At 45.5% G+C, this 26623-nt stretch overlaps 2 long non-coding RNA genes across 2 annotated transcripts; both read left to right on the forward strand.

Moving 5' to 3' along the window:
• The first annotated feature begins 1765 nt into the window (after positions 1–1765).
• LOC123411289 lies at positions 1766–3284 on the forward strand. Its single transcript, XR_006613228.1, has 3 exons — positions 1766–2479; positions 2555–2627; positions 3265–3284. It is a non-coding gene; the product is annotated as an uncharacterized LOC123411289 (long non-coding RNA).
• Positions 3285–4371: 1087 nt separating this feature from the next.
• On the forward strand, positions 4372–5850 carry LOC123411288. Its single transcript, XR_006613227.1, has 4 exons — positions 4372–4397; positions 4596–4671; positions 4790–4880; positions 5649–5850. It is a non-coding gene; the product is annotated as an uncharacterized LOC123411288 (long non-coding RNA).
• The last annotated feature ends 20773 nt before the right edge of the window (positions 5851–26623 follow it).

Raw genomic sequence — 26623 nt, forward strand, 5'->3', positions numbered from 1 at the left:
GTCAAGGAAGGGGCCTACTGTGCTTGCTCTTTTGAGTATGAAGGGAGGCATGGTTGGCCATCGCCGACTCGGACCTCCTCGCAATAAAACAAAGAGTCTTACCAACCCTTGACCAAGTCAGGAAAGTACATTTGAGGGAAACTACTTTCTCCTATAGTCTGAATGGCTAAACCCCCACAAAGCTGCATTGCATTCTTCTCTCCTACGATCAAGAGGAATTTTTTGCCGTCATCACTGGGCAAGTGCAAAGGTGCTTAAACAGCCTCTAATGGGGGTGACGGCCAAGAAAGTTCTCGCGCACGGACACGAAAGCAGCGGATAGCGCTGGGGAAGATGATGAAGTTGTGTGCCACAAAAAACAAGAAACACACGAAAAAAGGGATGCAGGGGTATGGAGAAACCTCGCACGACATGGGTGACGAGGAGCACTCACTCATATCCTCGCGGTGCGGGCTCCTCCTCGCCCTCCTCCGACATGCACCAGCTCCCCGGAGCCACGAGCCTCTGACTCTTCAGCTCCAGCAGGCGGTTCTTGGTGACGCGGGGCGTCTTCCAATCGCCATGAATCCAGCCTCACGGCGACGCTCCAACGCTCGGTGAGGACCCGCACGAGCTCTTCTTTGCCCACTCAGATTTCATGGCTGCGCTTCTTGTCATGTCGCTCGGCACGTGATACATCTCCAACGTATCTATAATTCTTTATTGTTGCATGTTGATATATTATCATTTTAGGATACTTTTGGGTAATTATTTACCAAATTATATTATTTTGAGCACTAACCTATTTACCCAGTGCCCAGTACCAGTTGTTGTTTTCTACATGTTTTTCACTTTTCAGGTTTTGAATACCAAATGAAGTCCAATTAACCTGAAACTTTTTTGAGATTTTTCTGGACCAAAAGAAGACCAATGAGCATCGAAAGAAGGCTGGAGGCAACCCAAGGGCCCCACAAGCCAACATGGTGCGGTCTGGCGGGCGCCCTGATGGCTTGTGGGCCCCTCGAGGCTCTCCTGACTCCGTTCTCTCGCTTATGAATTCTCATATATCCTAAAAACCCTAAAGGCAGTCCTGAAACACTTTTTATGCCGCCGCAAGTCTTTGTTCCGACAGGAGGCCATCTGGAACTCCGTTCTGACACCCGGCCGGAGGGGGGATCGATCACGGAGGGCCTCTTCATCAACCTTGTTGCCCTCATGATGATGTGTGAGTAGTTCACCACAGACCTACGAGTCCATGGTCGTTACCGATATGGCTATCTTTCTCTTTTGATGTTGAATACAATGATCATCGCACTACTAGGAAAAGGGCTATAGATGATATAGACACTAATGGCGCACCAGACAAGTAGTGCGCCACTACTATATAGTAGTGGCGCACCATGTGCAGGTGTGCCATTAGTGTGATGGACACTAATGGCGCACCATGTGCAGGTGTGTCATTAGTGTGATGGACACTAATGGCGCACCACACACTCGGTGCGCCACTATTATTTTTTTTTTGCAAAACTACTAATGGCGCACCACCAGCTGGTGCGCCATTAGTAACCAGGGTTACTAATGGCGCATCTGTAGGTGGTGCGCCACTACTATAATTTTTTATTTTTTCTTTTTTCTGTAAAACTACTATGTTTACTAATAGCGCATCTGTAGATGGTGCGCCATTATTTTTTTGTAAAACTACTAATGGCGCACCACCAGCTGGTGCGCCATTAGTAACCACCTCTCTGGGATGCGCCATTGCTATAATTCTCAGCCCACCCCACCCCACCCCACCCAACGCACCCACATCCTGCCCCGATTCAGAGAGAGACCTCTGCTCGCCTCCGATGGATGGACCTCACCGCCGGCCATGGCCTCCCCCACTCCCCCCCCCCCCCCCCCCCCCCCCCCATCAGAGGGTCGGTCGGTCGGTCTTCGCACTGCCGGCAGCCACATTTCCCACTCTGCTCTCCACACTCCCCTTCACCCAGATCCCTAAATCCCGCCGTCTCCGCCACCAGCCATAGCACAGCCTCGCCATCCTCCCTCCACCGCCAAACGCCCGCCTCTTTCAGTTCCACCGCGACGACCATAGCAGCGCCATCCCGCGGCCTCCTAACGTCGGATCTGCCGCTCCCACCCCAGCGCCGCCGACCGCCCCGACCCGGCGACCCCGGCTCAACCAGCCGTGCGAGCCATGGACGTGGCGACGGGGGCCATGGACAGCCTCCTCCCTAAGCTCGAGGAACTCCTCATGGCGGAGTACATGCTGTAGGCCAGAGTCAAGAAAGACGTCCAGCGTCTCCGCACAGAGCTGACCGTCATGTACGCCGCCCTCCGCGAGGTACGCAACGCGCCGCGGAACCAGCTCGACGGGCAGGTCAAGCTCTGTGCCAACCGCGTCAGGGACCTCTCAGGTGTGATGCTGCTCTTCCAGACGGCCCTGGGGGAGGGGGACACTTGATTTCTTCTCCAGATCTGGATCCCGGGGACAACGTCAGTGAGTAACCGACCAGTTCATCAATCCTTCTTCCCCTGCACTTCTAACCTGGAGTTGTGTGGCCGAGGTGAGCAGGGTCACTATGCAAGGCGGTGGCCTGCGGGAAGGGGAACTGCGTGGTGACAGAAGTATGTCGGAAGGATTCCAGGTGAGTGATTCGTGCTGCTTCCCATGTTTGATCTGTCAGTTATCTTACTTCTTCGTTGGGCAAGAACATAGATTGGTTGGTGGTTCTTTTTGCTGGTCTAAACAAAAACATTACTAACTGTGCAAATCTGCTTGAAAGTGGAAAGCATCAGATAACAATATCTGCTTGAAAGTGCAACAAATCATGACAATTGGCAAAGCCTCGAGAGAGTAAGAGCACCAGATTGAGGAAAGAACCTGGACAGGCTTAGAACATACAGTCATGAACTTCTAGGTTCGAGCAACTTAGCAGCCTGAGATGAAAGGCAGACCTTGCTGAATTTTATTATTACATCACACAAGCAATTGAACCCATCAATTCGAAACACAATGGGAGCACGTAATACATGGCTCAAGAACCAAGCTAAAAATCTCACAGCAAATCTGCAGTGTATTCTGACATATCTCTTGTTGACCTTCTTCCAATCAAGGGATATGATTATAATATTTTATTTCTTGTTGACAATATAAGGTTATTTTTCTATTTATTTTCACCTTGATTTCTCTGTTTTTTTCTTAGTACTTACATCAGTAAAAATGTTCATCCATCTGCTCTATTTGGGGTAAAATTTCACTGTTAATCTATTTTTTTCTTTCAGATATGTTGCTCTGAACATACTTATGAGGGCCATTACAGTAGATACACAAGCAGTACAGAGGCACAGGGTGTCAATATTGGAGTGTGTAAAGGTAACAATAAGTATAAATCTGTCCAATATGCTGAGTATTTGTGTTCTACTGGGGTTTGGGGACCAATGTACGTTCAGTATCAGAATAAGGATTCTTGGTAATTCCTCACCCTCCGGAGGCCCACACTTGTGAAAAAAATCAATATTTTAGTACAGTCCACCCAGAAAAAAGAGAAAATCTGTTTTAACGTTACTTTATCTTCTTTGACGTTTGTATTTCTTTCATCATCTCTCTCCCCCCCTCTGAATTTTGTGGAATCAAAACATGTCCCCATACAAGAATTGCCAGAAATGCGGGGTTTATTCCTTATGCTTCGAGTGTGGTTGTGTTGTAAATAACTTTCCCCAATGCTTGGCATATTTAGTCTAACATCTTATCAGGAATCTCATATTTCCCTGCTCCCTTGGAATAGATAGTTTCCTACTTGCTAAAGGTTGATTCATATTGTCTAGGCCTCTGGCTGGCATAGTAATGTTTGGATACTGCTGCTCTTTCACAGCAATATTTAATTCAAGGTTTTACACTTTACTCATATATAAGTAACTCAAACCTTATTGTACAGTAATTCAGTGTTGCAATCTTTCAGGCTGTAATTAACATTTTTGTTTATTAATTTTGGAACCTTAGTTCTGCTATTTTGGAACAGTAATTCTGGAACATATTGTCTAGGCCTCTGCTGGCATAGTCAGGCTGTAATCTATTCAGTATTACTCATGATGTAACATTTTCAATCACGTGTGCGCCATTCAGGATGCCGATGCCTCCATTCGCAAAAGGGCCCTGGAACTTGTTTATTTGTTGGTCAATGATACCAATGTAAAGCTACTGACCAAAGAGCTTGTCGACTACTTGCAAGTAGCTGATCCAGACTTCAAAGAAGATCTCACAGCCAAGATATGCTCCATAGCTAAAAAGTTGGTATTTCTCTTTTTTAGGGGGGTTTCCTGTTGATGTATGGCACGTTTAACAAGGTTGCATCTCTAATAGGTTTTCTCAAGAAAAGTTATGGTAGCTTGATAAGATGTTCAAGGTTTTATCCCTGGTAAGTGTCACTCTGTACTGCCTATTTTCGAGCTGATTATTTGAAGTTGTTTATCTAACGACCAAAACAGTTGATTAGCTATGTGAATTGTTTTTTTTCACCTAATAATCCATAATTATGAGTTTCCCTAGCAAGTATTGCACATTTTCTCTTGAACATTCTCAAATTTGATAATCTTGTTACTTCTAAATTATTCAGAGTTGGCATACGCTGAAAGAAACACTTTGAGAAGAAGACAAATTATACTCTCGTTACTAACACTGACATTTCGTTGGTAAGCCTTATGGAATCTTGTTCTAAGCACTAAGTTTACAAGAATATTTCGAGGTCCTCTGAGTTGCTTATTTACTTAGTTAACATAAGTTCTTTTTTTCCTGATTGCTTTTCTGAAGGAAGAGATTTTGTTCTCGGTGATTGGGCATAGTGATTTTGATGCATCGCCTGATCTCATTCTCACAGAGGATATCAATGGGGTGAATGCCGGTAGGAGAAACTTGCACATTGTTCATTTTTACTTTATGTTTGTCCAAATCATTTGCCAAGCAAAGCAATGGCAATTTCTGTGATATATCATGCTAATTAACACTGAATATTTGTTCACCTGCTACTGTATCTTGAGAATACGCATATGATAGCTTAGTATGACTCATTTGGTGGTTGATGAAAATCATATACTGGTCAGATTGTAGGAGGTTTGTGATTAGTTGTGCCATTCACTTTTGGAAATAGAACTCAGAGATGAAACCCATCTTTCGCGAATTAAAACTGAATGTGCACGTTTTTATTGAAGCAACAACAAAGTTTAAGTTCTGATTTTGTAGATAAAAAATAATTGCCGACTACAAAAAATTCCTCCCAGATACAAGTGTATCTAGTGGTTGATTAAAATCATCATTATAATCCTGTGATTTTAGAGTAGTGTGATTTTGAAAAAAAATACAATGCCAAACTCGGTCGAAGCGATGTCATATGAAATCTGCCTTGCATGGTTACTAAAGGCATCATTTTTCAGGTGGTATATACAATTATACACAACTTAATTTATTCTAAAAAATCATATTTCAAAGCTGCCCGAGCTCACCACTATCCTTGCTTCTACAAGCTAATCAACTTAATTTCATCTGTCTTTTGTTTTGTATTCTTGTCATTTATTTAGATAGATGTTTCTGTCCTTAATTATGTGGAAGGTCATGATGATTGCACCTACATTTGGTTTCACTTTCTTGACAAATTTGTGCAAAATGTTTTCAGGTACTCAACCTATTGATGCACATGGACATGATGACTCTCTAGCGTTGATGGACCAACCAACCTGTAATCATGGACCTTATTGTCTTGTAGACCATTTGGTGTTTCGAGTGTTTTGGAGCTTGCACTTTGTACATGTAGATACAAACTTGTGTGTTCTGGACCATCTGAAGTCTCTCATAGTAACCAATCGTCCTTATCTTTTTGTGACTTGTGTGTTCTAGATGATTGTTAAGATGGTCAAAACTATGCTTCCTCTAGGTTAATTTGTTTGTCAACTTGCGTTCAATGTATGTGCATGTTTATAAACATATTTTCATTGTGGTGTAATATGTGTTTATCTTGAACCTTCCTGTGGCGCACCATGAGGCATACTAATGGCGCACCTGGGAGGCATACTAATGGCGCACCTGGGAGGCATACTAGTGGCGCACCTGGGAGGCATACTAATGGCGCATGTGGGAGGCATACTAATGGCGCACCATGAGCTATACTAATGGCGCACCATGAGCTATACTAATGGCGCACTGCCTGGTGCGTCATTAGTATACCAGATACTAATGGCGCACATGTGGTGCGCCATTAGTAAAAAATTCTAATGGCGTGATGCTAGTGGCGCACCTATAGTGCACCATTAGTAGCCAAAATAGGTGCGCCACTAGCAGGCCTTTTCCTAGTAGTGTCGCATCTTCGCTTTGATCAATATGATGTAATCATTTTGTACTATGCGTTTGTTGGGATCCGACGAATTGTGGGTTTATGTTCAGATTATTCATGATAAAGATTTGAGTCTTCTAGGAATACTAATATGATTCTTATGTGCATGATTATAATAACTTTGTAATTCTCTTCGATCTATTGAAATAGTTTGGCTAACTAGATTGATATTTCTTCGGTGAAGAGGTGCGTTGTAGTAGATTCAACCTGGCGAATTTCTATATCCGAGTGATAGAAGGGGACAAGATGTATATTTGTGTTGTTGCTAAAAAAAGGATAACACGATGGGGTTTATTCATATTGCTTGAGTTTACTTTGTCTACATCATTTCATCGTTCTCCATGCATTACTTTGTTTTACTTAATACTCTAGATGCATTATGGATAGTTGATACGTCCATTTTGCATCATGCATTTATGTTGATATTTATCGCTTTATGGGCTGTTATTACACTTCACGATACAATACTTATGCCTTTTATATCTTATTTTATAAGGTTTACATGAAGAGGGAGAATGCCGGCAGCTGGAATTCCGGTCTGAAAAGGGAGCAAGTTTGAGATACCTATTCTGCCCAACTCCAAAAGCCGTGAAAATCAATGGAGAATTATTTTGGATTTTATGAAAAATACTGGGCGGAAGAAGTACCGGAGGGGAGCCACCATGAGGCCACAAGCCTGCCAGGCCCGGCCTACCCCCCTAGCCGGGCCTGGGTGGCTTGTGGGTCACCTGTTGCCCCTCCGACGCTCATCTTTTTCTATATGAAGGGTTTCGTTCCAGAAAAATCAGAAGGAAGCTTTCGGGAGGAGCCGCCACCGCCACGAGGCGGAACTTGAGCTGAACCAATCTCTCCGGCAGGGCCGTCCTGCCGGGGAAAATTCCCTCCCGGAGGGGGAAATCGTCGCCATCGTCATCACCAACACTCCTCTCATCGGAGGGGACTCATCACCATCAACATCTTCATCGGCACCATGTCATCTCCAAACCCTAGTTCACCTCTTGTAACCAATCTCCGTCTCACGACTCCGATTGGTACTTATAAGATTGCTAGTAGTGTTAATTACTCTTTGTAGTTGATGCTAGTTGGATTACTCGGTGGAATATTATATGTTCAGATCTTTGATGCTATTCATTACCTCTTTGGTCATGAATATAATTATGCTTGAGTAGCCACTTTTGTTCCTGAGGACATGTGATAAGTCTTGCTATAAATAGTCGTGTGAATTTGGTATTCGTTCGATATTTTGATGTGTTGTATGTTGTTTTTCCTCTAATGGTGTTATGTGAACGTCGACTACATAACACTTCGCCATTATTTGGGCCTAGAGGAAGGCATTGGTAAGTAATAAGTAGATGATGGGTTGCTAGAGTGACAGAAGCTTAAACCCTACTTTATGCGTTGCTTCGTAAGGGGTTGATTTGGATCCACTAGTTTAATGCTATGGTTAGCCTTTGTCTTAATTCTTCTTTCGTAGTTGTGGATGCTTGTGAGAGGGGTTAATCATAAGTGGGATGTTTGTTCAAGTAAGGGCAGCACCCAAGCACGGGTCCACCCACATATCAAACTATCAAAGTTGCGAACGCGAATCATATGAGCATGATGAAAACTAGCTTGACAGAAATTCCCATGTGTCCTCGAGAGCGCTTTACCTCCTATAAGAGTTTGTCCAGGCTTGTCCCTTGCTACAAAAGGGATTGGGCCATCTTGCTGCACATTTGTTACTATTGTTACTTGCTACTCGCTACGAATCATCTTATCACACAACTATCTGTTACCGATAATTTCACTGCTTGCAGAGAATACCTTGCTGAAAACCACTTTCAATTCCTTCTGCTCCCCGTTGGGTTCGACACTCTTACTTATTGAAAGGACTACGATAGATCCCCTACACTTGTGGGTCATCAAGACTCTTTTCTGGCGCCGTTTCCGGGGAGTGAAGCGCCTTTGGTAAGTGGAATTTGGTAAGGAAACATCTATATAGTGTGCTGAAATTTATTGTCACTGTAGGGGAACGTCGCATGGGAAACAAAAAATTTCCTACGCGCACGAAGACCTATCATGGTGATGTCCATCTACGAGAGGGGATGAGTGATCTACGTACCCTTGTAGACCATACAGCAGAAGCGTTAGTGAACGCGGTTGATGTAGTGGAACGTCCTCACGTCCCTCGATCCGCCCCGCGAACAATCCCGCGATCAGTCCCACGATCTAGTACCGAACGGACGGCACCTCCACGTTCAGCACACGTACAGCTCGACGATGATCTCGGCCTTCTTGATCCAGCAAGAGAGAGGGAGAGGTAGAAGAGTTCTCCGGCAGTGTGACGGCGCTCCGGAGGTTGGTGATGACCTTGTCTCAGCAGGGCTCCGCCCGAGCTCCGCAGAAACGCGATCTAGAGGAAAAACCGTGGAGGTATGTGGTCGGGCTGCCGTGGAAAAGTCGTCTCAAATCAGCCCTAAAACCTGTGTATATATAGGTGGGAGAGGGGGGACCTTGCCTTGGGGCTCAAGTCGGCCGAGCCAAGGGGGGAAGGTCTCCCCCCCAAACCGAGTTGGACTTGGTTTGGTAGGTGGGAGTCCTTCCTTCCCTTCCCACCTCCTCCTTTTTTTTCTTTTCTCTTTGATTTTTCTTCCAATGCGCATAGGGCCCTTTTGGGCTGTCCCACCAGCCCACTAAGGGCTGGTGCGCCACCCTCAAGGCCTATGGGCTTCCCCGGGGTGGGTTGCCCCCCCCGGTGAACTCCCGGAACCCATTCGTCATTCCCGGTAACTCCGAAAACCTTCCGGTAATCAAATGAGGTCATCCTATATATCAATCTTCGTTTCCGGACCATTCTTATCTGCCAGATACTTGGGGCAATTGCGCTTCTAGTGACCCATACCCTTGCAATAGTAACACTCTGTTTCAGGCTTAGGTCCAGCTTTGGGTTTCTTCGTCGGATTGGCAACAGGCTTGCCGCTCTTCTTTGAATTACCCTTCTTGCCTTTGCCGTTTCTCTTGAAACTAGTGGACTTATTCACCATCAACACTTGATGCTCTTTACGGAGTTCAGACTCTGCGACTTTCAGCATCGCAAACAACTCGCCGGGTGACTTGTTCATCCCTTGCATGTTGTAGTTCAACACAAAGCCTTTATAGCTTGGCGGTAGTGATTGAAGGATTCTGTCAGTGATAGCCTCTTGCGGGAGTTCAATCCCCAGCTCAGCTAGACGGTTTGAGTACCCAGACATTTTGAGCACATGTTCACTGACAGACGAGTTCTCCTCCATCTTGCAAGCATAGAATTTATCGGAGGTCTCATACCTCTCGATCCGGGCGTTCTTCTGAAAGATAAACTTCAACTCCTGGAACATCTCAAATGCTCCATGACGCTCAAAGCGACATTGAAGTCCCGGTTCTAAGCCATACAAGACTGCACATTGAACTACTGAGTAGTCCTCCTTACGTGCTAACCAAGCGTTCTTAACATCCTGATCAGCCGTAGCGGGTGGTTCATCTCCTAGCGCAGCATTAAGGACATAATCCTTCTTCCCAGCTTGTAAGATTAGCTTAAGATTACGAGCCCAGTCTACAAAGTTGCTTCCATCATCTTTCAACTTAGCTTTCTCTAGGAACGTATTAAAATTCAGGGTGACTGTCGCGTGAGCCATGATCTACAACACAAATATATTCAAAGTGGACTTTAGACTATGTTCAAGATAATTAGAGTTTAACTTAATCAAATTATTCGCTAAACTCCCACTCAAAAAGTACATCTCTCTAGTCATTTGAGTGGTTCATGATCCACTTACACTAGCTCAAGTCCGATCATCACGTGAGTTGAGTATAGTTTCAGTGGTAAGCATCCCTATGCTAATCATATCATCTATATGATTCATGATAGACCTTTCGGTCTCATGTGTTCCGAGGCCATGTCTGTACATGCTAGGCTCGTCAAGCTTAACCCGAGTGTTCCGCGTGCGCAACTGTTTTGCACCCGTTGTATGTGAACGTTGAGTCTATCACACCCGATCATCACGTGGTGTCTCGAAACGACGAACTGTAGCAACGGTGCACAGTCGGGGAGAACACAATTTCGTCTTGAAATTTTAGTGAGAGATCACCTCATAATGCTACCGTCGTTCTAAGCAAAATAAGGTGCATAAAAGGATTAACATCACATGCAATTCATAAGTGACATGATATGGCCATCATCACGTGCTTCTTGATCTCCATCACCAAAGCACCAGCACGATCTTCTTGTCACCGGCGCCACACCATGATCTCCATCAACGTGTCGCCATCGGGGTTGTCGTGCTACTCATGCTATTACTACTAAAGCTACATCCTAGCAAAATAGTAAACGCATCTGCAAGCACAAACATTAGTATAAAGACAACCCTATGGCTCCTGCCGGTTGCCGTACCATCGACGTGCAAGTCGATATTACCTATTACAACATGATCATCTCATACATCCAATATATCACATCACATTGTTGGCCATATCACATCACAAGCATACCCTGCAAAAACAAGTTAGACGTCCTCTAATTTTGTTGTTGCATGTTTTACGTGGTGACCATGGGTATCTAGTAGGATCGCATCTTACTTACGCAAACACCATAACGGAGATATATGAGTTGCTATTTAACCTCATCCAAGGACCTCCTCGGTCAAATCCGATTCAACTAAAGTTGGAGAAACCAACACTTGCCAGTCATCTTTGAGCAACGGGGTTACTCGTAGCGATGAAACCAGTCTCTCGTAAGTGTACGAGTAATGTCGGTCCAAGCCGCTTCAATCCAACAATGCCGCGGAATCAAGAAAAGACTAAGGAGGGCAGCAAAACGCACATCACCGCCCACAAAAACTTTTGTGTTCTACTCGAGAAGACATCTACGCATGAACCTAGCTCATGGATGCCACTGTAGGGGAATGTCGCATGGGAAACAAAATTTTTCCTACGTGCACGAAGACCTATCATGGTGATGTCCATCTACGAGAGGGGATGAGTGATCTACGTACCCTTGTAGACCGTACAGCAGAAGCGTTAGTGAACGCGGTTGATGTAGTGGAACGTCCTCACGTCCCTCGATCCGCCCCGCGAACAATCCCGCGATCAGTCCCACGATCTAGTACCGAACGGACGACACCTCCGCGTTCAGCACACGTACAGCTCGACGATGATCTCGGCCTTCTTGATCCAGCAAGAGAGACGGAGAGGTAGAAGAGTTCTCCCGCAGAATGACGGCGCTCCGGAGGTTGGTGATGACCTTGTCTCAGCAGGGCTCCGCCCGAGCTCCGCAGAAACGCAATCTAGAGGAAAAACCGTGGAGGTATGTGGTCGGGCTGTCGTGGAAAAGTCGTCTCAAATCAGCCCTAAAACCTCCGTATATATAGGTGGGAGAGGGGGGACCTTGCCTTGGGGCTCAAGGAGCCCCAAGGGGGTCGGCCGAGCCAAGGGGGGAAGGTCTCCCCCCCCAAACCGAGTTGGACTTGGTTTGGTGGGTGGGAGTCCTTCCTTCCCTTCCCACCTCCTCCTTTTTTTTCTCTTTGATTTTTCTTCCAATGCGCATAGGGCCCTTTTGGGCTGTCCCACCAGCCCACTAAGGGCTGGTGCGCCACCCTCAAGGCCTATGGGCTTCCCCGGGGTGGGTTGCCCCCCCTGGTGTACTCCCGGAACCCATTCGTCATTCCCGGTAACTCCGAAAACCTTCCGGTAATCAAATGAGGTCATCCTATATATCAATATTCGTTTCCGGACCATTCCGGAAACCCTCGTGACGTCCGTGATCTCATCCGGGACTCCGAACAACATTCGGTAACCAACCATATAACTCAAATACGCATAAAACAACGTCGAACCTTAAGTGTGCAGACCCTGCGGGTTCGAGAACTATGTTGACATGACCCGAGAGACTCCTCGGTCAATATCCAATAGCGGGACCTGGATGCCCATATTGGATCCTACATATTCTATGAAGATCTTATCGTTTGAACCTCAGTGCCAAGGATTCATATAATCCCGTATGTCATTCCCTTTGTCCTTCGGTATGTTACTTGCCCGAGATTCGATCGTCAATATCCGCATACCTATTTCAATCTCGTTTACCGGCAAGTCTCTTTACTCGTTCCGTAATACAAGATCCCGTAACTTACACTAAGTCACATTGCTTGCAAGGCTTGTGTGTGATGTTGTATTACCGAGTGGGCCCCGAGATACCTCTCCGTCACACGGAGTGACAAATCCCAGTCTTGATCTATACTAACTCAACTAACACCTTCGGAGATACCTGTAGAGCATCTTTATAGTCACCCAGTTACGTTGTGACGTTTGATACACACAAAGTATTCCTCCGGTGTTAGTGAGTTATATGATCTCATGGTCATAGGAACAAATACTTGACACGCAGAAAACAGTAGCAACAAAATGACACGATCAACATGTGTAGCGACCCGACTCAAGACGAGTCAAGCCTCTGGTGTTTCCGTACCATCCCAAGATCATGCTGGTACACACTCAGTACATAATGTATATATTCAGGAGTTCAATCACATGCTTTATTAATCGAAATCTCATAAAGAGTACTTTATTACAATAAAGGATTACAATAAAGTGGCTGAAGACCATCTCATGAGATATCTAACGAAGACTAGCGGAAGCATCAGGTAGACGAGTCCATCCGACTCCAAGGGCATGTCGCTGAGCGTAGATCATAGCCTCACTCCTGGTCGGAAAAGTACTCTGCAACATGATACGTTGCAGCCATGTAGGTCAGCATATTGAATATGCCGGCAAGTCATCAAAGAGAGGGGTAAAATAATAATCAACTATCTCTACATGCATATTTGGCCGGTGGTGCTAAGTTTTGCATAAAGCCAATTTTTATCCTACAACAAGAGGGGTTGAAAGCAAAATATTACTACAATGTTTGTTGTTAACGAGATGGTTCCGCCAACCAATTCTCGTACCCGAATAGTTGTTAACACCCACATCATTATTAAGTTGTGTTGAGAGTTCAAGGGAATTTCAATGCCTTCGGCTCAAGTTGTCCATGACCGTGGACACGGCTAATCGATTAGGTTGGGCACTCTGCAGAGTTTTGCACACGTTCCCCACAAGATTTGATCGCCTCCGGGTTTGTCCTCGCACTTCAGGGTATTTGAAGACCGGATGATCAAAACATGGTCTTTCAACGGGTCCCTCTGAATCCCTGCCAGTGCCCATCCATTCCTACCGTTCGTCTACATCTGCTAGCACCGCCTGTCCAGAGTCGCCGCATTGTCCAACCAAGCAAGAGCCCATAATGACTTGTGGCTGTGCAGGTAAGCCTTGAGTCTTCAAGTCTCCGTCCGTCTCTTCGAGCCTGGGTGAAGCTTTATGCAGGATAACATGGCCTCTCCAGCATCCCGGGCATCCATTGGGTTCTCCAGGGAGCCGATCAACCGTCCTTCACCCAGAGTTGCATTGCGTCTGAGGTCTTGAAAATCTTGTCTTAGCCGGTCTTGATTATTTAATCAACCTCGCATCACTCGTGATATACACTCAACCGAGAACCCGTCTACTCAAGCATAGCATTAAGAAATTGTCGTCCCGGGGCCAAGTATCGGGTTGTTGTGTGCCTACCACATGATACTACAACTTATACTAAAGTTTCCAAGTACCTAGGCAGCATGCAATTGGGCAAAGAAAGGTGATCTACCATGCATCGAAAACATAGGTAAATAACATGATCAAAATGACTTGCCTTGATGATAGTTGTCTTGCTCGAGCGCTTCTAAGTAACACGCTTCCCACTCCGGATGATCTACCGATACAAACACAAAGCACACCATAAGCACTTCAATCATGCAACAAGTAAAAATAACATCACATGTAGGGATTTGCTAAAGCCTAAGCAAAAGAATTCATCACGCGCCGGTATGGCAGAAACTTGTTTCTGTTGAAAACACCAGTAAAAATATTTTAAAATTTTTGAAACTTCTAGCACAGTAAGATTTTATCACTAGGAAGCAGTAGCAAAAAGAATCAACTCAAAATCATTTTTTAAACTCCTGGAATAGGCAAAACAAGGTTTAAACTGAATCTGATCTAACTTATATTTGAAAATTTCAAACATAGACAAATTATATGTTTTTAAAAACTACAGGAAAATTTGTGAGCTACTGGAAAAATAATCAATGTCATTGGACTTCGGAATAAAAAGTTGTGGCCAAAACAAAACAGAGACTTTCTGTTTTTGCAATTTAGACAGAAAAATATGAAGCTAACTAGTACAAAAAAAGAGGGTACACGTGGCATGTTGCTATAGGCCGAGGGGTGCGTTTGCTGCAAACTTAGGAGCAATCGGCCTAGGCTTAGCAAAAACTACTGGCTAAATTACTAAGTGAAAATAAACCGCTCGTTTTCTAATATAAACCGAAGAGGTATCCTAGGGATCTAATCTAGGCCATCCAACTAAGATCTAAGGGCTAAAAAAAAGAAAAAGAAGAAAGAACAGAGGGATGGAGGGAGTACCGTGGCTTGGAGGGGGTAGCTCCGGCGAGGGGCGTCGCCGGCGAGGGGGGGGGCTCCGGGGCGTTGGAGGAGTCGGGGCGGTGGCGGTGGTGGTCCCCCGGCGAAGGGGGGGCCTCTGGCGGAGCGGAGAGGGAGTCGGGGCGGCGCTCTAGTAGGTGGCTGAAGGGCAGCAGCTTCGCTGCACCGGCGAGGTGGGCTCGGGCGGCGAGGGGACGGGGCGGGTGGCGGCGAGGGTGGGAACGGGGGCGGCTCGGGGGCGGGCTCTTATATAGGCCAGGGGAGGGGAGAGCTAAGGAAGGGGAGAGAGGAATCGGGGTAGGAATCCCGGCGGTCTCGGGCGGGCTCGGTCTCGGGCACGAAATAGGAAAGAGGAAGGAGAAAGGTGGCCGACGGGAGGGAGGCTCGGGCGGTGGGGTCCGCAGGTCATAGAGAGGAGGCGGGGTTAAGAAGGAAAGGTCGACCGAGAATTAGGGATTTGATCCCTGGGGCTGCGGGATTTCGGCCCAATGTCTAATAAACGCCCACGGCGGCGGCTACCAAAAGACAAAAAAACAAAACTGAACTTTCCTATTTATAACTTTTTCCGAAACAGAAAATAAAAACGAAAAAAAGAAAGTAAATCAAAATATTAATATAGGGTATTATATACCAAAAAAATCATAAAAATATTCTCTACCCGAATAACATTTTTCCAAAGCAAAAATAAAAACTTAAAAAAATGTTTTTTCAGAAATTCCCAAATTGCTTTATTTCTCTTTGCAAATAATCTTTGGGTTTCTTGGCTCAAATATTTCAGAAATTTGCCCGCACTTTGGAGGGTCATTTTCCTCCGCTCTCTCTCTTGCGTGCAAGAGAGTATTTCTCCGGGCATTTCTCGTGCGAGGAAAAATGGAAATGCAAATCAAAAAGACGAAAGAATTCCCGTGCTAAAATTTAATTCAATCAACATGCATAGATGCTTAGCTACAATGTAAAACATTCCCAATTAGGAAAATTGGGATGTTACAAACCTACCCACCTTAAGATGAATCTCGCCCTCGAGATTCGGGTTGGCTAGAAAACAGGTGCGGGTGGTCTCGACGAAGATCCTCTTCTCGTTCCCAGGTGGCTTCTTCCTCGGTGTGGTGGCTCCACAACACCTTGCAGAACTTGATGATCTTGCTGCGGGTAACTCTGTTGGCAGTCTCGAGAACCCTGACGGGTTTCTCCTCATACGTCAGATCACTGTCAAGCTGTATGGCCTCTAGGGGCACTGTATCTCTCAACGGAATATCGGCCATCTCAGCGTGGCATTTCTTCAACTAGGAAACATGGAAGACATCATGAACTCCGGACAATCCTTCCGGCAGTTCCAGTTTGTATGCAACTTCGCCTCTATGCTCAAGAATTTTGTAGGGGCCAATGAAACGAGGTGCTAATTTTCCTTTCACACCGAATCTCTTGATTCCTCGAAGTGGAGACACCCGAAGATATGCTCGGTCTCCCACTTTGTACGTTACTTCCTTGCGTTTGCTGTCGGCATAACTCTTCTGCCTGGACTGAGCTATCTTGAGTCGGTCACGAATTATCTTGACCTTCTCTTCAGAATCTCGGATAAGGTCGGGACCAAAAAGTTGCCGGTCTCCAACTCCATCCCACATCAACGGTGTTCTGCACCTCCTTCCGTATAGAGCTCCGAAAGGGGCCATCTTCAGACTGGTCTGGTAGCTGTTGTTGTATGAGAACTCGGCATAAGGTAAATTGTCATCCCAACTAGACCCATAGTCTAGTGCGCAAGCTCTCAACATGTCCTCCAGAATCTGATTGACTCTCTCGGTCTGTCCATCTGTCTGCGGGTGAAAAGCTGTACTGAACTCCAATCTCGTTCCCAAGGTTTCATGCAGTTGGTGCCAAAATTTTGATGTGAATTGAGTCCCTCTATCTGACACAATGCTCTTTGGTACTCCGTGCAGACATACGATCCTCGTCATATATATCTTGGCCAGCTTGGCACTCGTGTAAGTAGTCTTCACCGGGATGAAGTGAGCTACCTTGGTCAAACGATCGACCACAACCCAAATAGAATCATAGCCAGAACGGGTCCGAGGTAATCCTGTGATGAAGTCCATACCAAGCTTTTCCCATTTCCACTCGGGTATCGGCAGAGGTTGGAGCAAACCTGCTGGCTTCTGATGCTCGGCTTTTACTCGCTGACAAACATCGCATATCGCTACGAACTCGGCAATGTATTTCTTCAATCCTGTCCACCAGAAACTTTCTTTCAGATCCAGATACATCTTGGTGTTGCCGGGGTGTATCGAGTACGGGGAATCGTGGGCCTCCTAAAGTATCAACTTCCTGAGTTCGGGATCATTGGGCACATAGATGCGATCCTCAAACCATAAAGTTCCGTGTTCATCCTCACGAAAACCTTTAGCCTTCCCGTCTTCCATTTTCTGCTTAATCTCAGCTATCTCTTTGTCTGATTTCTGTGCTTCATGGATCTTTTCTGTCAAGGTAGACTGAATTTCCAGAGTGGCAACAAATCCTCTTGGAACTATCTCCAATTTGAGCTCTCGGAGATCATTGACTAACTCCTGGGGTAATCCTCCAGCTGTGAGTGTGTTCACATAACTCTTGCGGCTCAACGCATCGGCTACAACATTTGCCTTGCCTGGGTGATAATGCAATCTCATGTCATAGTCCTTGATCAACTCTAGCCATCGCCTTTGTCTGAGGTTCAACTCCTTCTGCGTGAAGATATATTTCAGGCTCTTGTGATCAGTGTAAACATCACAACTATTTCCGATCAGGAAATGTCTCCAGGTCTTGAGAGTGTGCACTACGGCTGCTAGTTCCAAGTCATGTGTGGCGTAATTCAACTCATGAGGTCTGAGCTGTCTGGATGCATAGGCTACAACTTTGCCTTCTTGCATGAGCACTCCTCCGAGTCCTTGACGAGAAGCGTCACAGTAAACCTGGAAATCCTTCCGAATGTTCGGCAATATCAGCACTGGGGCTGTAACAAGACGTTTCTTCAGCTCTTGAAAACTGGTTTCACATTTCTCAGTCCAAATATACTTGGATTCCTTCTTCAACAACTCTGTCATGGGCTTGGCAATCTTTGAGAAATTCTCAATGAACCTCCGGTAATATCCGGCAAGTCCGAGGAAACTGCGGATCTCCTTGACTGAAGTGGGTGCTACCCATTCGGTGACTGCTGCGACCTTGGCAGGGTCCACTGCTATTCCTTCTCCTGAGATGACGTGTCCGAGAAATCCGACTTCCTTCAACCAAAACTCACATTTGCTAAACTTTGCATATAGCTTATGCTCTGGAAGTTTCTCCAGAACTAGACACAGACGTTCCTTGTGTTCCTCCTCGTTCTTGGAGAATATCAGTATGTCATCGATGAACACCACGACAAACTTGTCCAAGTATTCCATAAATACCTTGTTCATCAGATTCATAAAATATGCCGGAGCATTAGTCAGTCCAAATGACATGACCGTGTACTCATACAAGCCGTACCGAGTGGTGAAGGCTGTCTCGGGTATATCCTGTTCACGGATCTTCAACTGATGATACCCGGATCGAAGATCGATCTTTGAGAATACGCGAGCTCCAACTAACTGATCAAACAGATCATTGATCACCGGCAAGGGGTACTTGTTCTTGATGGTCACATCGTTCAATGCACGATAATCGACAACCATTCTCAAGGACTTGTCCTTCTTTTCAACCAAGAGCACCGGGGCTCCCCAAGGTGAAGAACTTGGGCGAATATACCCTTTGTCCAATAACTCCTTAATTTGCTTCTTGATTTCTATCAAGTCATTTGCGGGCATCCGATAGGGTCTCTTGGATATCGGGGCTGTTCCGGGTAATAGCTCAATCAGGAACTCAATCTCTCTATCGGGTGGCATGCCCGGCAATTCCTCCGGAAATACATCTGGATACTCCTGTACAATCGGTACTTCCTCCTGGACTACTCCCGTGAGAGAGTTTACTCGCTTACTCCGTGTCGGGCGCTGAGACACGTACTTAATCCGCTTCTGCTCGGGGGTGGTGAGCAAAATAGACTTAAGGGCACAATCGATATTCCCTTCATACTTGGCCAACCAATCCATGCCTAGGATTACATCCAATCCCTGGGACTCTAATACGATGAGGTCGGTGGGAAAATTATGGTTCCCGATGTTGAGACTCAAGGCATGGCATCCTATCCCGGCTGTCATCATGCCTCCTGGGGAACTGACCTTAATAGGCTGGCTGAGGGTTCTAGTTGGCAAACTATACTTTTCCACAACTACCCTTGATATGAATGAATGTGTTGCACCAGAATAAAAAAGTACCAATACTGGACGTGAATTTAGCAAAAACTTACCAACCACAGTATCGGGGTGATCATAGACCTCTTCAACATCAATGTGGTTCACCTGAGCTCGAGGAAAAGGATTGGGCTTCTTTGCTGCACAGTTGCCGTTGCCGTTTCCATTTCCCTGCTTGTTCTGGGGACATTCAGTGGCATAGTGTCCCGTCTTCTGACACTTGAAGCAGGTGATGTGAGTCAGATCCTTCTGAGCTGGAGCCGAATGCTGCTGAGTGCCAGTACCGCCATTCTTGAAGTTGCTGTTGTTGCGGTGGTTCCCATTTCCTCCATGGTTGTGGCCTCCATGGTTGTGCACTGGGTGGTTATGCTGAACGTGTCCTCCAAACTTACCAGATCCAGTCCCGGTATTCCGTGAATAGGGGGTGTAGCGAGGCTTCTGCTGAGTGCCGGAGTTGAACTTTCCAACCCCATACTTTCGCTTGCGGTTCTCCATCTGCTGGTGTTTCCCCTCCAAAATGAGGGCCTTATCAACCAGCTCCTGGTAGTTGTTGAAGGTGGCTACAGTCAACTGAATGCTCAGCTCATCATTGAGTCCCTCCAAGAACTTTTCCTGCTTGGCCGCATCATCGGCCACATCTCCAGGTGCATAACGGGCAAGCATGCTGAATTCATCAACGTACTGGGCCACAGAGCGATTCCCCTGGCGTAAGTTGCGAAACTCACGCTTCTTCAGACTCATTGCACCAGCTGAGACATGCGCGGTGCGGAAGGCTTGCTTGAATTGCTCCCAAGTGACTCCAGCAATGGGATAAGTGGTGGTGTAGTTCTCCCACCAAGCAGCTGCAGGGCCTTCAACTTGATGCACGGCAAAGCGCACCTTCTCAGCTTCAGAACAACCAGCAGTGATAAGTTCACGCTCCATCTTGCGGAGCCAATCATCTGCCACAATGGGCTCAATGCTGCTGGAGAAAGTTGGAGGGTTCAACCTCAAGAAACGGGTGAGGTTGTCGGCCTGGGGTGGGTGATGGTTGTTGTTATTGTTCTGGTTCTGGATGATCAGCTGCATCATGGTGTTTTGTTGCTGGATCAACTGGGTGAGTTCCGGCGGAAAGTTGGACTCAGGGGCGCGTCTCGGAGGCATCTGATGTTTGTGGAGGGGTGAGATTAGCATAGAACAATGGTCTAAGAGTAATTACACTACCCATATGAATGCAACACACAAGTATCACACCACACATTTTATTCAATATCATCACAAAGGTTCACACGAGGATACAAAATTCGATAATCCTAAACATCGGCCTAAAACGTATAACGATAAAGTAAATTTGGTGGTCTAGTCTACGTGTCCTCCTCAGAAAAGCATGGTGACGGGTCCTTCGGTGGAACTTTCTTCATAGTCCTCGCCGTTGCTGATCAAGGGGGCTACGTCTCCTTCGGGATGAAGGTTCTCGCCCATGTCTAGTTCCTCCTCTAGGTATGCAACTCGAGTCTTCAGCTTCTCGATCCGCTCCAGAAAGTCCTTCGCCTCCAGTTCATGTTCATAGTGGGCTTCCCGGGCTGCTTCTTCTAGTTCAAGCTCGCGGAGTGACAATTGCTTGATCTTCCTGGCGTCCTTGATCACGTGATGCTCCAGAGTCCCGCTGTACTTCTCCAAGGTCTGGGCATAAGACAAGAGAGCGTCCTTGGTCTTGCTTGTGATGATTTCTCCGTCTTCGTTTCTCCGGGATACGGTGAATAGGTCTGGAGAAATAGGGCAGCCTTTGTATTCTTCCTTGATACGTCCGAGTGCACAATGGATCGCCATGTCCCTTCCGAGAATCCAGTTGGGTGCGATGAACTTGAAATCCATCGGCTCAGTGCCCGGCTAGAATGTCCTTCCGGGAATATGCACCTCGATCCTGTAGCGTGAATCCTCCGCGTAAGACGAAGTTGGCTTCCCTGTGATAGTCGGTAGAGCAATCCTCAAATCCTTGGTGATCTGCACCAGCTCCTTTCCGAACGGCATAGTGGCGTCGGGCTGGCAAAACTCCATGAACTTAACAGGGATGAAGGTGGTCATCTAAACATTGGAAAATCGGAGAGGAGTCAGAAATGATCAGAAGAGGAAATAGAAGATTTATAGACATAAGAGAAAATAGTTTTCTTCCTAAGGCTTTTCCATTCCTAGAGGTTACGTCCTAAGGTCAGCGTGTGCTCTGAATACCATTTCTGTAGCGACCCGACTCAAGACGAGTCAAGCCTCTGGTGTTTCCGTACCATCCCAAGATCATGCTGGTACACACTCAGTACATAATGTATATATTCAGGAGTTCAATCACACAGCTTTATTAATCGAAATCTCATAAAGAGTACTTTATTACAATGAAGGATTACAATAAAGTGGCTGAAGGCCATCTCATGAGATATCTAACGAAGACTAGCGGAAGCATCAGGTAGACGAGTCCATCCGACTCCAAGGGCATGTCGCTGAGCGTAGATCGTAGCCTCACTCCTGGTCGGAAAATTACTCTGCAACATGATACGTTGCAGCCGTGTAGGTCAGCATATTGAATATGCCCGCAAGTAATCAAAGAGAGGGGTAAAATAATAATCAACTATCTCTACATGCATATTTGGCCGGTGGTGCTAAGTTTTGCATAAAGCCAATTTTTATCCTACAACAAGAGGGGTTGAAAGCAAAATATTACTACAATGTTTGTTGTTAACTAGATGGTTCCGCCAACCAATTCTCGTACCCGAATAGTTGTTAACACCCACATCATTATTAAGTTGTGTCGAGAGTTCAGGGGAAATTCAATGCCTTCGGCTCAAGTTGCCCATGACCGTGGACACGGCTAATCAATTAGGTTGGGCACTCTGCAGAGTTTTGCACACGTTCCCCACAAGATTTGATTGCCTCCGGGTTTGTCCTCGCACTTCAGGGTGTTTGAACACCGGATGATCAAAACATGGTCTTTCAATGGGTCCCTCTGAATCCGTGTTGGTGCCCATCCATTCCTACCGTTCCTCTACATCTGCTAGCACCGCATGTCCAGAGTCGCCGCGTTGTCCAACCAAGCCAGAGCACATAATGACTTGTGGCTGTGCAGGTAAGCCTTGAGTCTTGAAGTCTCCGTCCGTCTCTTCGAGCCTGGGTGAAGCTTTCCGCAGGATGACATGGCCTCTCCAGCATCCCGGGCATCCACTGGGTTCTCCAGGGAGCCGATCAACCGTCCTTCACCCAGAGTTGCATTGCGTCCGAGGTCTTGAAAATTTTGTCTTAGCCGGTCTTGATTATTTAATCAACCTCGCATCACTCGTGATATACACTCAACCGAGAACCCGTCTACTCAAGCATAGCATTAAGAAATTGTCGTCCCGGGGCCAAGTATCGGGTTGTTGTGTGCCTACCACATGATACTACAACTTATACTAAAGTTTCCAAGTACCTAGGCAGCATGCAATTGGGCAAAGAAAGGTGATCTACCATGCATCGAAAACATAGGTAAATAACATGATCAAAATGACTTGCCTTGATGATAGTTGTCTTGCTCGAGCGCTTCTAAGTAACACGCTTCGCACTCCGGATGATCTACCGATACAAACACAAAGCACACCATAAGCACTTCAATCATGCAACAAGTAAAAATAACATCACATGTAGGGATTTGCTAAAGCCTAAGCAAAAGAATTCATCACGCGCCGGTATGGCAGAAACTTGTTTATGTTGAAAACACCAGTAAAAGTACTTTAAAATTTGAAACTTCTACCACAGTAAGATTTTATCACTAGGAAGCAGTATCAAAAAGAATCAACTCAAAATCATTTTTTAAACTCCTGGAATAGGCAAAACAAGGTTTAAACTAAATCTGATCTAACTTATATTTGAAAATTTCAAACATAGACAAATTATATGTTTTTAAAAACTACAGGAACATTTGTGAGCTACTGGAAAAAGAATCAATGTCATTGGACTTCGGAATAAAAAGTTGTGGCAAAAAAAAACAGAAACTTTCTGTTTTTGCAATTTAGACAGAAAAATATGAAGCTAACTAGTACAAAAAAAGAGGGTACACGTGGCATGTTTCTATAGGCCGAGGGGTGCGTTTGCTGTAAACTTAGGAGCAATCGGCCTAGGCTTAGCAAAAACTACTGGCTAAATTACTAAGTGAAAATAAACCGCTGGTTTTCTAATATAAACCGAAGAGGTATCCTAGGGATCTAATCTAGGCCATCCAACTAAGATCTAAGGGCTAAAAAAAGAAAAAGAAGAAAGAACAGAGGGATGAAGGGAGTACCGTGGCTGGGAGGGGGTAGCTCCGGAGAGGGGCGTCGCCGGCGAGGGGGGGGGGGGCTCCGAGGCGTTGGAGGAGTCGGGGCGGCGGTGGTGGTGGTCCTCCGGCGAAGGGGGGGGGGCCTCTGGCGGAGCGAAGAAAGAGTCAGGGCGGCGCTCCAGTAGGCAGCCGAAGGGCAGCAGCTTCGCTGCACCGGCGAGGTGGGCTCGGGCGGCGAGGGGACCGGGCGGGGTGGCGGCGAGGGTGGGAACGGGGGCGGCTCGGGGGCGGGCTCTTATATAGGCCAGGGGATGGGAGAGCTAAGGAAGGGGAGAGAGGAATCGGGGTAGGAATCCCGGCGGTCTCGGGCGGGCTCGGTCTCGGGCACGAAATAGGAAAGAGGAAGGAGAAAGGTGGCCGACGGGAGGGAGGCTCGGGCGGTGGGGTCCGCAGATCATAGAGAGGAGGCGGGGTTAAGAAGGAAAGGTCGGCCGAGAATTAGGGATTTGATCCGTGGGGCTGCGGGATTTCGGCCCAATGCCTAATAAACGCCCAGGGCGGCGGCTACCAAAAGAAAAAAAACAAAACTGAACTTTCCTATTTATAACTTTTTCCGAAACAGAAAATAAAAACGAAAAAAAGAAAGTAAATCAAAATATTAATATAGGGTATTATATACCAAAAAAATCAGAAAAATATTCTCTACCCGAATAACATTTTTCCAAAGCAAAAATAAAAACTTAAAAAAAATGTTTTTTCAGAAATTCCCAAATTGCTTTATTTCTCTTTGCAAATATTTTTGCAAATAATCTTTGGGTTTCTTGGCTCAAATATTTCAGAAATTTGCCCGCACTTTGGAGGGTCATTTTCCTCTGCTCTCTCTCTTGCGTGCAAGAGAGTATTTCTCCGCGCATTTCTCGTGCGAGGAAAAATGGAAATGCAAATCAAAAAGACGAAAGAATTCCCGTGCTAAAATTTAATTCAATCAACATGCATACATGCTTAGCTACAATGTAAAACATTCCCAATTAGGAAAATAGGGATGTTACAACATGCTACGTTTATTAGTTTGGGTCTAGTCCATCACGTGATTCTCCTAATGACGTGATCCAGTTATCAAGCAACAACACCTTGTTCATAATCAGAAGACACTGACTATCTTTGATCAACTGGCTAGCCAACTAGAGGCTTGCTAGGGACAGTGTTTTGTCTATGTATCCACACATGTAAATGAGTCTTCATTCAATAGAATTATAGCATGGATAATAAACGATTATCTTGATACAAGAATTATAATAATAACTATATTTATTATTGCCTCTAGGGCATAATTCCAACAGTCACTTGTCACTATGGAAACTAATCCTTTGAGGAGCTTCTTCAGGGTATCTTCACCTCGAACGGAAGCACAAGGAGTTGCTCCTCAACCTGTTGCACCTACTGAAAATATTTTCTATGAATTTCCTTCGGGTATGCTTGAGAAACTTCTGGCTAATACTTTTACAGGAGATGGAACATCACATCCCGAGTTGCATCTAATCTATGTAGATGAAGTTTGTGGTTTATTTAAGCTTGCAGGTTTTCCCGAGGATGAGGTCAAGAAAAAGATCTTTCCCTTATCTTTGGGGGATAAGGCATTGATATGGTATAGGCTATGTGATGATACTGGATCATGGAACTACAACCGATTGAAATTGGAATTTCATCAAAAGGTTTATCCTATGCATCTAGTACATCGTGATCGGAATTATATTTATAATTTTTGGCCTCATGACAGAGAAAGCATCGCTCAAGCTTGGGGGAGGCTTAAGTCAATGTTATATTCATGCCCCAATCATGAGCTCTCGAGAGAAATTATCATTCAGAACTTCTATGCTCGGCTTTCTCATGATGATCGCACCATGCTTGACACTTCTTGTACCGGTTCTTTTATGAAGAGAGATATTGACTTCAGGTGGAATTTATTGGAGATAATTAAACGCAACTCTGAAGATTGGGAGCTTGAAGATGGTAAGGAGTCAGGTATGAATTTCAAGTTTGATTGCATTAAATCCTTTGTTGAAACAAATAATTTTTGTGACTTTAGCGCTAAGTATGGACTTGACTGTGAGATTGTAGCTTCACTGTGTGAATCCTTTGCTGCTCATATTGATCTCCCCAAAGAGAAGTTATTTAAATATCATCCTCCTTTAGAAGTCAATGTATTTAAACCCACTCCAGTTCAAGAGAAAGTGATCGCCTATAATGATCTTATTGTTCCCAGTGCTTACATTGAGAAACCACCTTTCCCTGTTAGGATAAAGGATCATTCTAAAGCTTCAACTGTGATACGTAGAGGCTACATTAGAACACCTACACCCCCTGAGCAAATTAGAGTTGAACCTAGCATTGCTATTATCAAAGATCTTCTGTCCGATGATGTTGAGAGACATAATATTCACTTTTGCGAAGATGCTGCTAGAATTGCTAAACCTCACGCTAGAGACAAACATAGGCCTGTTGTTGGCACGCCTGTTGTTTCTGTTAAGATAGGAGATCATTGTTATCATGGTTTATGTGACGTGGGTGCTAGTGTTAGTGCAATACCTCAATCCTTATATGATGAAATCAAAGACGAGATTGCACCTGTTGAGATAGAGCCTATTGATGTCACTATTCAGCCGACCAATAGAGATACTATCTGCCATGTGGGAATTGTTAGGGATGTTGAAGTCTTGTGTGGTAAAATGAAGTATCCTGATGATTTCCTCGTTCTTGCTACTGCACAAGATAGCTTTTGTCCCATCATATTTGGCAGACCTTTTCTCAATTTCTCATAGTGGCTTTGAAGGTGTGTCACATGAGTTCAATTTCTCTAAGTTTGGTAGAAAACCTCATGAAAAGGAGTTGCCTAGTAAGGATGAAACTATTGCCTTAGCTTCTATTGTCGTGCCTCCTACTGATCCCTTAGAGCAATACTTGCTTGAGCATGAAAATGATATGCATATGGATGAAAGGGATGAGATAGATAGAGTTGTCTTAGAACAATATCCTATTCTTCAGAATAATTTGTGTGTTGAACTGCTTGGGGATCCACCCCCACCAAAGGGTGATCCTGTGTTCGAGCTTAAACAGTTGCCTGATACTCTTAAGTATGCTTATCTTGATAAAAAAGAGATATGTCATGTTATAATTAGTGCTAGCCTCTCAGAGCA

Source organism: Hordeum vulgare, chromosome 7H (assembly GCF_904849725.1).
Source record: "Hordeum vulgare subsp. vulgare chromosome 7H, MorexV3_pseudomolecules_assembly, whole genome shotgun sequence".
NCBI classification, from domain to species: domain Eukaryota; kingdom Viridiplantae; phylum Streptophyta; class Magnoliopsida; order Poales; family Poaceae; genus Hordeum; species Hordeum vulgare.